The 14,679-nt window shown below is 52.3% G+C and overlaps 1 long non-coding RNA gene across 1 annotated transcript; it reads right to left on the bottom strand.

The window, feature by feature from the left end:
- Window positions 1-11,231: 11,231 nt before the first annotated feature.
- LOC127913056 (uncharacterized) lies at window positions 11,232-14,318 on the bottom strand. Its single transcript, XR_008084447.1, has 3 exons — window positions 12,753-14,318; window positions 12,197-12,588; window positions 11,232-11,601 (listed from the first exon to the last, which is right to left on the bottom strand). It is a non-coding gene; the product is annotated as an uncharacterized LOC127913056 (long non-coding RNA).
- Window positions 14,319-14,679: the final 361 nt, after the last annotated feature.

The raw sequence follows: 14,679 nt of genomic DNA, 5'->3' as shown, positions 1-14,679 counted from the left end.
CCATGACAGTGCAACAGTACAGCTTCCATCCCTCTCCTCGCCCCTACTTGGGGAACCCATGACAGTGCAACAGTATAGCTTCCATCCCTCTCCTCGCCCCTACTTGGGGAACCCATGACAGTGCAACAGTATAGCTTCCGTCCCTCTCCTCGCCCCTACTTGGGGAACCTATGACAGTGCAACAGTACAGCTTCCATCCCTCTCTCGCCCCTACTTGGGGAACCCATGACAGTGCAACAGTATAGCTTCCATCCCTCTCCTCGCCCTACTTGGGGAACCTATGACAGTGCAACAGTACAGCTTCCATCCCTCTCCTCGCCCCTACTTGGGGAACCCATGACAGTGCAACAGTATAGCTTCCATCCCTCTCCTCGCCCCTACTTGGGGAACCCATGACAGTGCAACAGTACAGCTTCCATCCCTCTCCTCGCCCCTACTTGGGGAACCCATGACAGTGCAACAGTACAGCTTCCATCCCTCTCCTCGCCCCTACTTGGGGAACCCATGACAGTGCAACAGTATAGCTTCCGTCCCTCTCCTCGCCCCTACTTGGGGAACCCATGACAGTGCAACAGTATAGCTTCCGTCCCTCTCCTCGCCCCTACTTGGGGAACCCATGACAGTGCAACAGTATAGCTTCCGTCCCTCTCCTCGCCCCTACTTGGGGAACCTATGACAGTGCAACAGTATAGCTTCCATCCCTCTCCTCGCCCCTACTTGGGGAACCCATGACAGTGCAACAGTACAGCTTCCATCCCTCTCCTCGCCCCTACTTGGGGAACCCATGACAGTGCAACAGTACAGCTTCCATCCCTCTCCTCGCCCCTACTTGGGGAACCCATGACAGTGCAACAGTATAGCTTCCATCCCTCTCCTCGCCCCTACTTGGGGAACCTATGACAGTGCAACAGTATAGCTTCCATCCCTCTCCTCGCCCCTACTTGGGGAACCCATGACAGTGCAACAGTATAGCTTCCATCCCTCTCCTCGCCCCTACTTGGGGAACCCATGACAGTGCAACAGTACAGCTTCCGTCCCTCTCCTCGCCCCTACTTGGGGAACCCATGACAGTGCAACAGTATAGCTTCCGTCCCTCTCCTCGCCCCTACTTGGGGAACCCATGACAGTGCAACAGTACAGCTTCCATCCCTCTCCTCGCCCCTACTTGGGGAACCCATGACAGTGCAACAGTACAGCTTCCATCCCTCTCCTCGCCCCTACTTGGGGAACCCATGACAGTGCAACAGTATAGCTTCCATCCCTCTCCTCGCCCCTACTTGGGGAACCCATGACAGTGCAACAGTATAGCTTCCGTCCCTCTCCTCGCCCCTACTTGGGGAACCCATGACAGTGCAACAGTATAGCTTCCATCCCTCTCCTCGCCCCTACTTGGGGAACCCATGACAGTGCAACAGTACAGCTTCCATCCCTCTCCTCGCCCCTACTTGGGGAACCCATGACAGTGCAACAGTATAGCTTCCGTCCCTCTCCTCGCCCCTACTTGGGGAACCCATGACAGTGCAACAGTACAGCTTCCATCCCTCTCCTCGCCCCTACTTGGGGAACCCATGACAGTGCAACAGTACAGCTTCCGTCCCTCTCCTCGCCCCTACTTGGGGAACCCATGACAGTGCAACAGTATAGCTTCCGTCCCTCTCCTCGCCCCTACTTGGGGAACCCATGACAGTGCAACAGTACAGCTTCCATCCCTCTCCTCGCCCCTACTTGGGGAACCCATGACAGTGCAACAGTATAGCTTCCGTCCCTCTCCTCGCCCCTACTTGGGGAACCCATGACAGTGCAACAGTATAGCTTCCGTCCCTCTCCTCGCCCCTACTTGGGGAACCCATGATAGCCCATCGGAGGAGATTAAATGCAGTTGGCATCCAATATGTTGCATTACTCAACTGACCTATAGTATGAATCTACTACACTTTGTGATACAAAAGGAGAAATGGGAAGATGTTTTTTTGTTGTGATATCCGATTGGTAGTTACAGTCTTGTCCCATCGCTGCAACTGCCATACGGACTCGGGAGAGGCGAAGGTCAAGATCCATGTGTCCTCCGAAACACAACCCTGCCAAGACACACTGCTCACTTAACCCGGAAGCCAGCCGCACCAATGTGTCGGAGGAAACACGGAAAATGGCGACCAACGTCAGCTTGCAGGCACCCGACCCACCACAAGGAGTCGCTAGGAAATCCCGGCCAGCCAAACCCTCCCCTAAACCGGACGACGCTAGGCCAATTGTGCACCGCCTCATGGGTCTCCCGGTCCCGGCATGGGACTCCCGGTCCCGGCATGGGTCTCCCGGTCCCGGCATGGGTCTCCCGGTCCCGGCATGGGTCTCCCGGTCACGACACAGCCTGGGATCAAACCAGGGTCTGTAGTGACGACTCATTCACTGCGACGCAGCGCCTTAGACCACTGCGGCACTCGGGAGGCCTAAAAATATATTTAGAATTACCCGCTACCCGCTACCCACTACCCACTACCCGCTACGCGCTACCCCCTACCCGCTACCCCCTACCCCCTACCCACTACCCCCTACCCGCTACCCACTACCCACTACCCCCTACCCGCTACCCACTACCCACTACCCGCTACCTCCTACCCACTACCCCCTACCCGCTACCCACTACCCCCTACCCGCTACCCGCTACCCACTACCCCCTACCCGCTACCCACTACCCCCTACCCCCTACCCACTACCCCCTACCCACTACCCGCTACCCACTACCCACTACCCACTACCCCCTACCCACTACCCACTACCCACTACCCCCTACCCACTACCCCCTACCCGCTACCCGCTACCCACTACCCCCTACCCACTACCCCCTACCCGCCACCCCCTACCCGCTACCCGCTACCCGCTACACGCTACCCGCTACCCGCTACCCACTACCCGCTACCCACTACCCACTACCCTGACCCTATCTGCTCCTGCACCATGCCAACGGCCTGAGAGGATGGGACGCCACCACTCAACACACCCTGTAAATCTCCTGAAGTACCCAAATACTTCTCTGCAGCTGCCTCTACAACATAAATTTAATGTGATTCATGTTCCATTTCTGCGGTACAGTTGATAACCATGAGCTATGAAGCCAACCTTACTGAAGCATATACAGTTGAAGTCGGAAGTTTACATACACCTTAGTCAAATACATTTAAACTCAGTTTTTCACAATTCCTGACATTTAATCCTAGTAGAAATTCTTATGAAATGTGAAATATGCAAACTCTGAATGTGAAATGTCAGAATAATAGTAGAAAGAATGATTTATTTCAGCTTTTATTTCTTTCATCACATTCCCAGTGGGTCAGAAGTTTACATACACTGAATTAGTATTTGGTAGCATTGCCTTTAAATTGTTTAACTTGGGTCAAACGTTTCAGGTAGCCTTCCTCAAGCTTCCCACAATAAGTTGGGTGTATTTTGGCTCATTCCTCCTGACAGAGCTGGTGTAACTGAGTCAGGTTTGGAGGCCTCCTTGCTCGCACACGCTTTTTCAGTTCTGCCCACAAATATTCTATAGGATTGAGGTCAGGACTTTGTGACGGCCACTCCAATACCTTGACTTTGTTTTCATTAAGCCATTTTGACACAACTTTGGAAGTATGCTTGGGGTCATTGTCCATTTGGAAGACCCATTTGGCTAGCTGCTACACCAAGCAGCCCCTCAGATCCGGGCTTGGTCGGCAGGATCACGGGATAGATATTAGCGGTCGCAGCAACTGATGCCAACCGTCTCACGGTATCCAAACTCAAAAGGTAGCTAGCTAGTAACCAAACCTTTCCAAGAGACTTTAAAATCTTCACAAAACAACAAACCGAGCTCTCCCTCGTTTTACATTCAACAGGTGTATCAATACATCCAGTCACTACAAAGATACCGGGGTCCTTCTTAACTCAGTTGCCGGAGAAGAAGGAAACCACTCAGGGATTTAACTAATGGTAACTTTAAAATAGTTACGGAGTTTAATGACTGTGATAGGAGAAAACGAGGGATTGATGAACAACATTTTACACTGAACAAAAAATATAAAACGCAACAATTTCTAATATTTTACTGTTACAGTTTATATGATGAAACTAGTCATCTGAAATAAAACCTAATCTATGGATTTCACTTTGACCCCTGTTAATGTGACCTTTTCTTGGGTTACTGTGACCTAATCTATGGATTTCACTTTGACCCCTGTTAATGTGACCTTTTCTTGGGTTACTGTGACCTAATCTATGGATTTCACTTTGACCCCTGTTAATGTGACCTTTTCTTGGGTTACTGTGACCTAATCTATGGATTTCACTTTGACCCCTGTTAATGTGACCTTTTCTTGGGTTACTGTGACCTAATCTATGGATTTCACTTTGACCCCTGTTAATGTGACCTTTTCTTGGGTTACTGTGACCTAATCTATGGATTTCACGTGGCTGGGAATGCTAATATGCAAATCGCATAAGATCTCCTAAGCCTGTGTTTACCTCAGAAGTTATTTTAAATGTTTATCCCAAAACCCTCACATTTTTTTTGGGGGGGGGGGGGCTTTGACCCCTGTTAATGTGACCTTTTCTTGGGTTACTGTGACCTTTTCTCAGTTACTGCAGTCTTGCAATGATCCATAAGTACTATAGCTGTCAAATGATCTATTGTTTAGCGTGTGTGTGTGTGTGTGTGTGTGTGTGTGTGTTAATGTGTGTGTTGTGTGTGTGTTACTGTGTGTGTGTGTGTGTGTGTGTGTGTGTGTGTGTGTGTGTGTGTGTGTGTGTGTGTGTGTGTGTGTGTGTGTGTACATACAGTCGTGTTAAGGGTAAATATCGGCTATCTCTGACACATCTCATGAGATGCAGAGAGCACCGGCATGCATATCAGAATCAGAGAGCCACAGCACCTAGAAGAAGTGTTTTAGACTTTTTATTGAAAGACTTGCAGCCAGACATCTGAAAATAGTAACAGAGCAATATCTGATCTTGAGGAGAGAAAGTCTTACAACTCAGAGACTACGTTTGAAATTGTACTCTATTCCCTAATTAGTGCACTACGTTTTGACCAAAAGGTCCTGGCAGTGCACTGAACAGGCAATAGGGTGCCAGACAGGGAGGGAGGGACCACATACAGACTCCAGAAAGAAAACAGAGTATTCACATCAGAAAGAGAGGATCAATAGACAGTAGAATCAACACCAATATCAACAAATCAAGAGAAAAGGAACAAAGTGTGTAAAATAAGTATTTGGGACCGTACCCGTCTAGCAGACGGACAGAGTATACAGTACATACCTAGTGTAAAGCCAGTAGTGTAAAGTACTTAAGTAGTACTTTCAAGTATTTTTACTGAAGTCGTTTTTTTGGGGGGTGATCTAAATATCAACACACCCAACATGCTTTCTCAAGATCAATCCCCACTCTGCCAGATAACATGTAAAACTATTCTGTACTCGTGTACATAGTATAGATGTCCCAACTAGTCATGACACAGGGAACAACGTTTAAATGATAGTTAAATATACTGTACGTATACTGAGTTTACAAAACATTAAGAACACCGTCTCTTTCCATGATATAGACTACAGACCATGTGAATCCAGGTGAAAGCAATGAGCTGTTGGCATTAATCCTCCTGTGGACCCCCCCTTTCCCAGGAAGAGTAGCTTTTGCAACAGCTTACGGGGATTCTAAGAAAGAACGAAGATAACAAAAGTTAAATCAGAGTAGATGAAGAGGAGACGGGTTCTTTAAAGAAGGATTTTTTTAAGCGACGCGGATTGTGTATGTGTGCCATTCAGAGGGCGAATGGACAAGACAAAATATTTAAGTGTCTTTGAACGAGGTATGGTAGTAGATGCCAGGCACACCGGTTTGTGTAAAGAACTGCAACGCTGCTGGGTTTTTCCCCACGCTCAACAGTGTCCCCATATATATCAAGAATTTTTTACTTAATTAGGCAAGTCAGTAAAGAACAAATTGTTATTTCCAATGACGGCCTAGGAACAGTGGGTGAACTGCCTTGTTCAGGTGCAGAACAACAGATTCTGGTGTTCTTAATGTTTTGTCCACTCGGGGTAGCCTTTATATAGTTCGTTTTATTGACACGTTGGAAAAGGGACAAGACCACACATGTGTTCTGTGCAAGTTCTCCCACTTAAAAAGATGAGAGAGGCCTGTAATTTTCATCATAGGTACACTTTGGAAAAGGGACAAGACCACAAATGTGTTCTGTGCAAGTTCTCCCACTTAAAAAGATGAGAGAGGCCTGTAATTTTCATCATAGGTACACTTTGGAAAAGGGACAAGACCACACATGTGTTCTGTACGTGCATCTGATCATCATCCGCTCACTTTGAATCTCTCCTGGACAGACTACAGATGTTGGATCTTAATTTGACCCATTTTGTCAAAAGGAGGAAAATAATCCTGCTGCTGGAGGATTTGAATGAATATTTAATATTTAGAACCGCTGCCAGGGTGAAGATGGAAGGGGTGGTTGCAGGCTATACAATGCAGTACCGTACCTAGGGGGAAGCTGGAAGAGGTGGTTGCAGGCTATACAATGCAGTACCGTACCCAGGGTGAAGCTGGAAGTGGTGGTTGCGGGCTATACAATGCAGTACCGTACCCAGGGTGAAGCTGGAAGGGGTGGTTGCAGGCTATTACAATGCAGTACCGTACCCAGGGTGAAGCTGGAAGCGGTGGATGCAGGCTATACAATGCAGTACCGTACCCAGGGTGAAGCTGGAAGCGGTGGTTGCAGGCTATACAATGCAGTACCGTACCCAGGGTGAAGCTGGAAGAGGTGGTTGCAGGCTATACAATGCAGTACCGTACCTAGGGTGAAGCTGGAAGGGCTGGTTGCAGCCTATACAATGCAGTACCGTACCTAGGGTGAAGCTGGAAGGGGTGGTTGCAGGCTATACAATGCAGTACCGTACCCAGGGGGAAGCTGGAAGCGGTGGTTTCAGGCTATACAATGCAGTACCGTACCTAGGGGGAAGCTGGAAGGGGTGGTTGCAGGCTATACAATGCAGTACTGTACCCAGGGGGAAGCTAGAAGGGGTGGTTGCAGGCTATACAATGCAGTACCGTACCTAGGGGGCTATGGTTGGGGGAAGACTCTGCAAGCCAACCGACCTCAGACCATCAAGTATAATCAAGTACTCTAAGGGCTTGCTAGAGCATTGTGAACTGCCATAGCGCAGTGGTCTGAGCAGCTCGCTTCGGCTTCGAGCATCACGAGTTCGTGCTCAGTGCTGGGAAATCGTTTTGACCCTTTCTATGAACGGAAACTAACGTTGGTCGTCTACTATTATTATTGAACAATCTCAAAGACTGCCGTCTCCCTGCCTCCAAAGACTGCCTTCTCCCTGTCTACCTCCAGAGACTGCCGTCTCCCTGTCTACCTCCAGAGACTGCCGTCTCCCTGTCTACCTCCAAAGACTGCCGACTCCCTGTCTACCTCCAGGAAGCCGTCTCCCTTCTTCCAGAGACTGCCGTCTGCCTGTCTGCCTCCAAAGACTGCCGTCTCCCTGTCTACCTCCAAAGACTGCCGAATCCCTGTCTACCTCCAAAGACTGCCGTCTCCCTGTCTAAAGAGACTGCCGTTCCCTGTCTACCTCCAGAGACTGCCGTCTGCCTGTCTGCCTCCAAAGACTGCCGAATCCCTGTCTAGACAAAGACTGCCGTCTAAGTGTCTTTCCAGAGACTGCCGTCTCCTGTCTACCTCCAGGACTGCCGTCTCCTGTCTACCTCCAGAGACTGCCGCTCCTGTCTTCCAGAGACTGCCGTCTCCTGTCTACGCTCCAGAGACTGTCTCCTGTATACCTCACCAGAGACTTTCCCTGTCTACCTCCAGAGACTAGGCTCCTGTCTAGTCCAGAGACAAATTGTCTACCTCCAAAGACTGCCGTCTCCTGTCTACCTCCAAAGGCTGCCGTGAAAGACTGCCTTGTCTCCTGCCTCCAAAGACTGCCGTCTCTGCCTCCAAAGACTGCCGTCTCCTGTCTACCTTCAAAGACTGCCGTCTCCCTGCCTCCAAAGACTGCCGTCTCCCTGTCTACCTCCAGAGACTGCCGTCTCCTGTTGACCTCCAAAGACTGCCGTCTCCTGTCTACCTCCAAAGACTGCCGCCTCTGCCTCCAAAGACTGCCGTCTCCTGTCTAAAAAGACTGCCGTCCCCTGTAATTTTCCAAAGACTGCCGTCTCCTGTTGGAAAGGACTGCCGTCTCCCTGTCTACCTCCAAAGACTGCCGTTCCCTGTCTACCTCCAAAGACTGCCATCTCCCACCTCCAAAGACTGCCGTCTCCTGTAAGAGACTTTTCATCCCTAGGTACACTCCAGAGACTGGACTCCCTGTCTCCACAGAGACTGCCGTTCTGTCTACCTCAAAGACTGATCTCCCGTCTCACTTTGACTGCTCTCCTGGACAGACTAGAGACTGTTCCCTGTCTTACCTCCAAAGACTGCCTGGAGGATTTCCCAGGCTACCTACAGAGACTGCCGTCTCCCTGTCTACCTCCAAAGACTGGTTCCCTGTCTATAGAGACTGCCGTCTCCTGTCTACCTCCAAAGACTGCCGTCTCCCTGTCTAAGAGACTGCCGTCTCCCTGTCTATCCAGAGACTGCCGTCTCCCTGTCTACCTCCAGAGACTGCCATCTGGTCTACCTCCAAAGGCTGGTCTCCCTGTCTACCTCCAAGACTGCCGTCTCCCTGTCTACCCAGAGACTGCCGCTGGTCTACCTCCAGAGACTGCCGTCTCCAGTCTACCTCCAAAGACTGCCGTCTCCCTGCCTCCAAAGACTGGAAGTCTCCCTGCCTCCAAAGGCTGCCGTCTATACCTCCAATGCCGTACCGTACCTCCAAAGGCTGCCGCTGGAACAGGCTGGTCTGCCTGTCTACCTCCAAAGACTGCCGTCTCCCGTACCTCCAGAGACTGCCGTCTCCTGGAACCTCCAGAGACTGCCGTCTCCAGTCTATACAATGCTGTCTCCCTGTCTACCTCCAGAGACTGCCGTCTCCCTGAAGAGACTGCCATCTCCCTGTCTACCTCCAGAGACTGCCGTCTCCTGTCTACCTCCAAAGACTGCAGTCTCCCTGCCTCCAAAGACTGCCGTCTCCCTGCCTCCAAAGGCTGCCGTCTCCCTACCTCCAAAGGCTGCCGCTGGACAGGCTGCCGTTGCCTGTCTACCTCCAGAGACTGCAGTCTCCCTGTCTACCTCCAAAGACTGCCGTCTCCCTGCCTCCAAAGGCTGCCGTTGCCCTGTCTACTACAGGCTGCCGTCTCGTCCAAAGACTGCCGTCTCCCTGTCTCCCTCCAAAGACTGCCGTCTCCTGTCTACCTCCAAAGACTGCCGTCTCTGTCTACCTCCAAAGACTGCCGTCTCCCTGTCTACCTCCAGAGACTGCCGTCTCCCTGTCTCGACCTCCAGAGACTGCCGTCTGGGAAACCTCCAAAGACTGCCGTCCCCTGTCTACCTCCAAAGACTGCCGTCTCCTGTCTACCTACAGAGACTGCCGTCTCTCCTGTCTACCTCCAAAGACTGCCGTGGTCTCCAGAGACTGCCGTCTCCCTGCCTCCAAAGACTGCCTTCTCCCTGTCTACCTCCAGAGACTGCCGTCTCCCTGTCTACCTCCAGAGACTGCCGTCTCCCTGTCTACCTCCAAAGACTGCCGTCTCCCTGTCTACCTCCAAAGGCTGCCTTCTCCCTGTCTACCTCCAGAGACTGCCGTCTCCCTGTCTACCTCCAGAGACTGCCGTCTCCCTGTCTACCTCCAAAGACTGCCGTCTCCCTGTCTACCTCCAAAGGCTGCCGTCTCCCTGCCTCCAAAGACTGCCGTCTCCCTGCCTCCAAAGACTGCCGTCTCCCTGCCTCCAAAGACTGCCGTCTCCCTGTCTACCTCCAAAGACTGCCGTCTCCCTGCCTCCCTCCACAGGCTGCCGTCTGCCTGTCTACCTCCAAAGACTGCCGTCTCCCTGTCTACCTCCAAAGACTGCCGTCTCCCTGTCTACCTCCAGAGACTGCCGTCTCCTGTCTACCTCCAAAGGCTGCTGTCTCCCTGTCTACCTCCAGAGACTGCCGTCTCCTGTCTACCTCCAGAGACTGCCATCTCCTGTCTACCTCCAGAGACTGCCGTCTCCTGTCTACCTCCAAAGACTGCAGTCTCCTGCCTCCAAAGACTGCCGTCTCCTGCCTCCAAAGGCTGCTCCAAAGGCTGCCGTCTCCCTGTCCCTCCACAGGCTGCCGTCTGCCTGTCTACCTCCAGAGACTGCCGTCTCCTGTCTACCTCCAAGACTGCCGTCTCCTGCCTCCAAAGGCTGCCGTCTCCCTGTCTACCTCCAGAGCTGCTCTCCCCAAAGACTGCCGTCTCCCTGTCTCCCTCCAAAGACTGCCGTCTCCCTGTCTACCTCCAAAGACTGCCGTCTCCCTGTCTACCTCCAAAGACTGCCGTCTCCCTGTCTACCTCCAGAGACTGCCGTCTCCCTGTCTACCTCCAGAGACTGCCGTCTCCCTGTCTACCTCCAGAGACTGCCGTCTCCCTGTCTACCTCCAAAGGCTGCCGTCTCCCTGTCTACCTCCAGAGACTGCCGTCTCCCTGTCTACCTCCAGAGACTGCCGTCTCCCTGTCTACCTCCAGAGACTGCCGTCTCCCTGTCTACCTCCAAAGACTGCAGTCTCCCTGCCTCCAAAGACTGCCGTCTCCCTGCCTCCAAAGGCTGCCGTCTCCCTACCTCCAAAGGCTGCCGTCTCCCTACCTCCCTCCACAGGCTGCCGTCTGCCTGTCTACCTCCAGAGACTGCCGTCTCCCTGTCTACCTCCAAAGACTGCCGTCTCCCTGCCTCCAAAGGCTGCCGTCTCCCTGTCTACTTCCACAGGCTGCCGTCTCCCTCCAAAGACTGCCGTCTCCCTGTCTCCCTCCAAAGACTGCCGTCTCCCTGTCTACCTCCAAAGACTGCCGTCTCCCTGTCTACCTCCAAAGACTGCCGTCTCCCTGTCTACCTCCAGAGACTGCCGTCTCCCTGTCTACCTCCAGAGACTGCCGTCTCCCTGTCTACCTCAAAGACTGCCGTCTCCTGTCTACCTCCAAAGACTGCCGTCTCCTGTCTACCTCCAGAGACTGCCGTCTCCCTGTCTACCTCCAGAGACTGCCGTCTCCCTGTCTACCTCCAAAGGCTGCCGTCTCCTACCTCCCTCCACAGGCTGCTGTCTCCTGTCTACCTCCAGAGACTGCCGTCTCCCTGTCTACCTCCAAAGACTGCCGTCTCCCTGCCTCCAAAGGCTGCCGTCTCCCTGTCTACTTCCACAGGCTGCCGTCTCCCTCCAAAGACTGCCGTCTCCCTGTCTCCCTCCAAAGACTGCCGTCTCCCTGTCTACCTCCAAAGACTGCCGTCTCCCTGTCTACCTCCAAAGACTGCCGTCTCCCTGTCTACCTCCAGAGACTGCCGTCTCCCTGTCTACCTCCAGAGACTGCCGTCTCCCTGTCTACCTCCAAAGACTGCCGTCTCCCTGTCTACCTCCAAAGACTGCCGTCTCCCTGTCTACCTCCAGAGACTGCCGTCTCCCTGTCTACCTCCAGAGACTGCCGTCTCCCTGTCTACCTCCAGAGACTGCCGTCTCCCTGTCTACCTCCAAAGGCTGCTGTCTCCCTGCCTACCTCCAGAGACTGCCGTCTCCCTGTCTACCTCCAGAGACTGCCGTCTCCCTGTCTACCTCCAGAGACTGCCGTCTCCCTGTCTACCTCCAAAGACTGCAGTCTCCCTGCCTCCAAAGACTGCCGTCTCCTGCCTCCAAAGGCTGCTCTCCCTACCTCCAAAGGCTGCCGTCTCCCTATCTACCTCCAGAGACTGCCGTCTCCTGTCTACCTCCAAAGACTGCCGTCTCCTACCTCCAAAGGCTGCCGTCTCCCTACCTCCCTCCACAGGCTGCCGTCTGCCTGTCTACCTCCAGAGACTGCCGTCTCCTGTCTACCTCCAAAGACTGCCGTCTCCCTGCCTCCAAAGGCTGCCGTCTCCCTGTCTGGCTGCTCTCCTCCAAAGACTGCCGTCTCCTGTCTCCCTCCAAAGACTGCCGTCTCCTGTCTACCTCCAAAGACTGCCGTCTCCTGTCTACCTCCAAAGACTGCCGTCTCCCTGTCTACCTCCAGAGACTGCCGTCTCCCTGTCTACCTCCAGAGACTGCCGTCTCCCTGTCTACCTCCAAAGACTGCCGTCTCCCTGTCTACCTCCAAAGACTGCCGTCTCCCTGTCTACCTCCAGAGACTGCCGTCTCCCTGTCTACCTCCAGAGACTGCCGTCTCCCTGTCTACCTCCAAAGACTGCCGTCTCCCTGTCTACCTCCAGAGACTGCCGTCTCCCTGTCTACCTCCAAAGACTGCCGTCTCCCTGTCTACCTCCAGAGACTGCCGTCTCCCTGTCTACCTCCAGAGACTGCCGTCTCCCTGTCTACCTCCAGAGACTGCCGTCTCCCTGTCTACCTCCAAAGACTGCCGTCTCCCTGTCTACCTCCAGAGACTGCCGTCTCCCTGTCTACCTCCAGAGACTGCCGTCTCCCTGTCTACCTCCAAAGACTGCCGTCTCCCTGTCTACCTCCAGAGACTGCCGTCTCCTGTCTACCTTCAGAGACTGCCGTCTCCTGTCTACCTCCAAAGACTGCCGTCTCCTGTCTACCTCCAGAGACTGCCGTCTCCTGTCTACCTCCAGAGACTGCCGTCTCCCTGTCTACCTCCAGAGACTGCCGTCTCCCTGTCTACCTCCAAAGACTGCCGTCTCCCTGTCTACCTCCAGAGACTGCCGTCTCCCTGTCTACCTCCAGAGACTGCCGTCTCCCTGTCTACCTCCAGAGACTGCCGTCTCCCTGTCTACCTCCAGAGACTGCCGTCTCCCTGTCTACCTCCAAAGACTGCCGTCTCCCTGTCTCCAGAGACTGCCGTCTCCCTGTCTACCTCCAAAGACTGCCGTCTCCCTGTCTACCTCCAGAGACTGCCGTCTCCCTGTCTACCTCCAAAGACTGCAGTCTCCCTGTCTACCTCCAGAGACTGCCGTCTCCCTGTCTACCTCCAGAGACCGCCGTCTCCCTGTCTACCTCCAGAGACTGCCGTCTCCCTGTCTACCTCCAGAGGCTGCTACCTTAGTCGGTAACACTTTTCCAGTAGGTTACTGACACTTGGGATGCGATTCGAAGGCAGCATCATGTGATAACAGATCCCACCGAGCGCGAGACGTTGGTAGCCACACTGTACCAGCGTGAGTAACTACTGTTAGGAATTCAGTGATCAACTACACCAAAAGACACAAACATCAAGTAACAGTCAATCTCTTCAGTCCCTGTTAAATGAGGAAGTTGACACCGACCAGAATAATGATTGTATGATATGAAGTTATGAAGTTCCTCCTCTGTGTCCTCTGTGTTGCCTCGTCTGCTGCTACATCCTCAAATTTAATCACATGCACCGAATACAAGAGTTGTAGACTTTAACAGGCAAACTTGCATGATATCATATTGCCTATACATGTTTTTAGATATGTTATTTAGCTATTTTACTGACCGTATTTAGAATGATTAATAGCCAGAATAGCGGTGTTTCACTGTGAAAATAATATAGTATTTTTGTAATGAGTAGGCTTGCATTGTGATTCATTCTTACGAATACCCAACCTGTGCATATTATTAAAATGACAACAATTGTTCAAGATAACTTCTATATTAGTTGATTACTAGTATTGAAAGGTGATATGATGCAATCTGACTAGATCAGAAGAACTAGGCATCAGAAGAACTAGGCATCAGAAGAACTAGGCATCAGAAGAACTAGGCATCAGAAGAACTAGGCATCAGAAGAACTAGGCATCAGAAGGCCTAGGCATCAGAAGAACTAGGCATCAGAAGAACTAGGCATCAGAAGAACTAGGCATCAGAAGAACTAGGCATCAGAAGAACTAGGCTACTTCATCCTAATGTGAGCTACTGGATACAAAACACATACTGGCATGTGATAACGGATAACATGTCCAATATAACTATAAACGCATATCAAAACAGGAACATATATTAAATGATATGAATCCTCGATTTTATTTATTTAACAAGGCAAGTCAGTTTAAGAACAAATTCTTATTTTCAATGACGGCCTAGGGGTTAACTGCCTGTTCAGGGGCAGAACCACAGATTTGTACCTTGTCAGCTCGGGGGTTTGAACTTGCAACCTTTCGGTTACTAGTCCAATGCTCTAACCACTAGGCTACGCTGCCGCCCCTACACTCTAACCACTAGGCTACCCTGCCACCTCTACACTCTAACCACTAGGCTACCCTGCCTCCTCTACAACCACTCTACCTACCACACTCTAACCACTAGGCTACCCTGCCTCCTCTCTACGCTCTAACCACTAGGCTACCCTGCCACCTCTACACTCTAACCACTAGGCTACCCTGCCTCCTCTACCACTAGCTCCTCCTAACCACTAGGCTACCCTGCCCCTGCCACCTCTACACTCTAACCACTAGGCTACCCTGCCACCTCTACACTCTAACCACTAGGCTACCCTGCCTCCTCTACACTCTAACCACTAGGCCTACCCTGCCACCTCTACACTCTAACCACTAGGCTACCCTGCCACCTCTACACTCTAACCACTAGGCTACCCTGCCACCTCTACACTCTAACCACTAGACTACCCT

This window comes from Oncorhynchus keta, chromosome 28 (genome assembly GCF_023373465.1).
Source record: "Oncorhynchus keta strain PuntledgeMale-10-30-2019 chromosome 28, Oket_V2, whole genome shotgun sequence".
Classification (NCBI taxonomy): Eukaryota; Metazoa; Chordata; class Actinopteri; order Salmoniformes; family Salmonidae; genus Oncorhynchus; species Oncorhynchus keta.
This window is presented reverse-complemented; position numbering and strand designations above follow the sequence as displayed.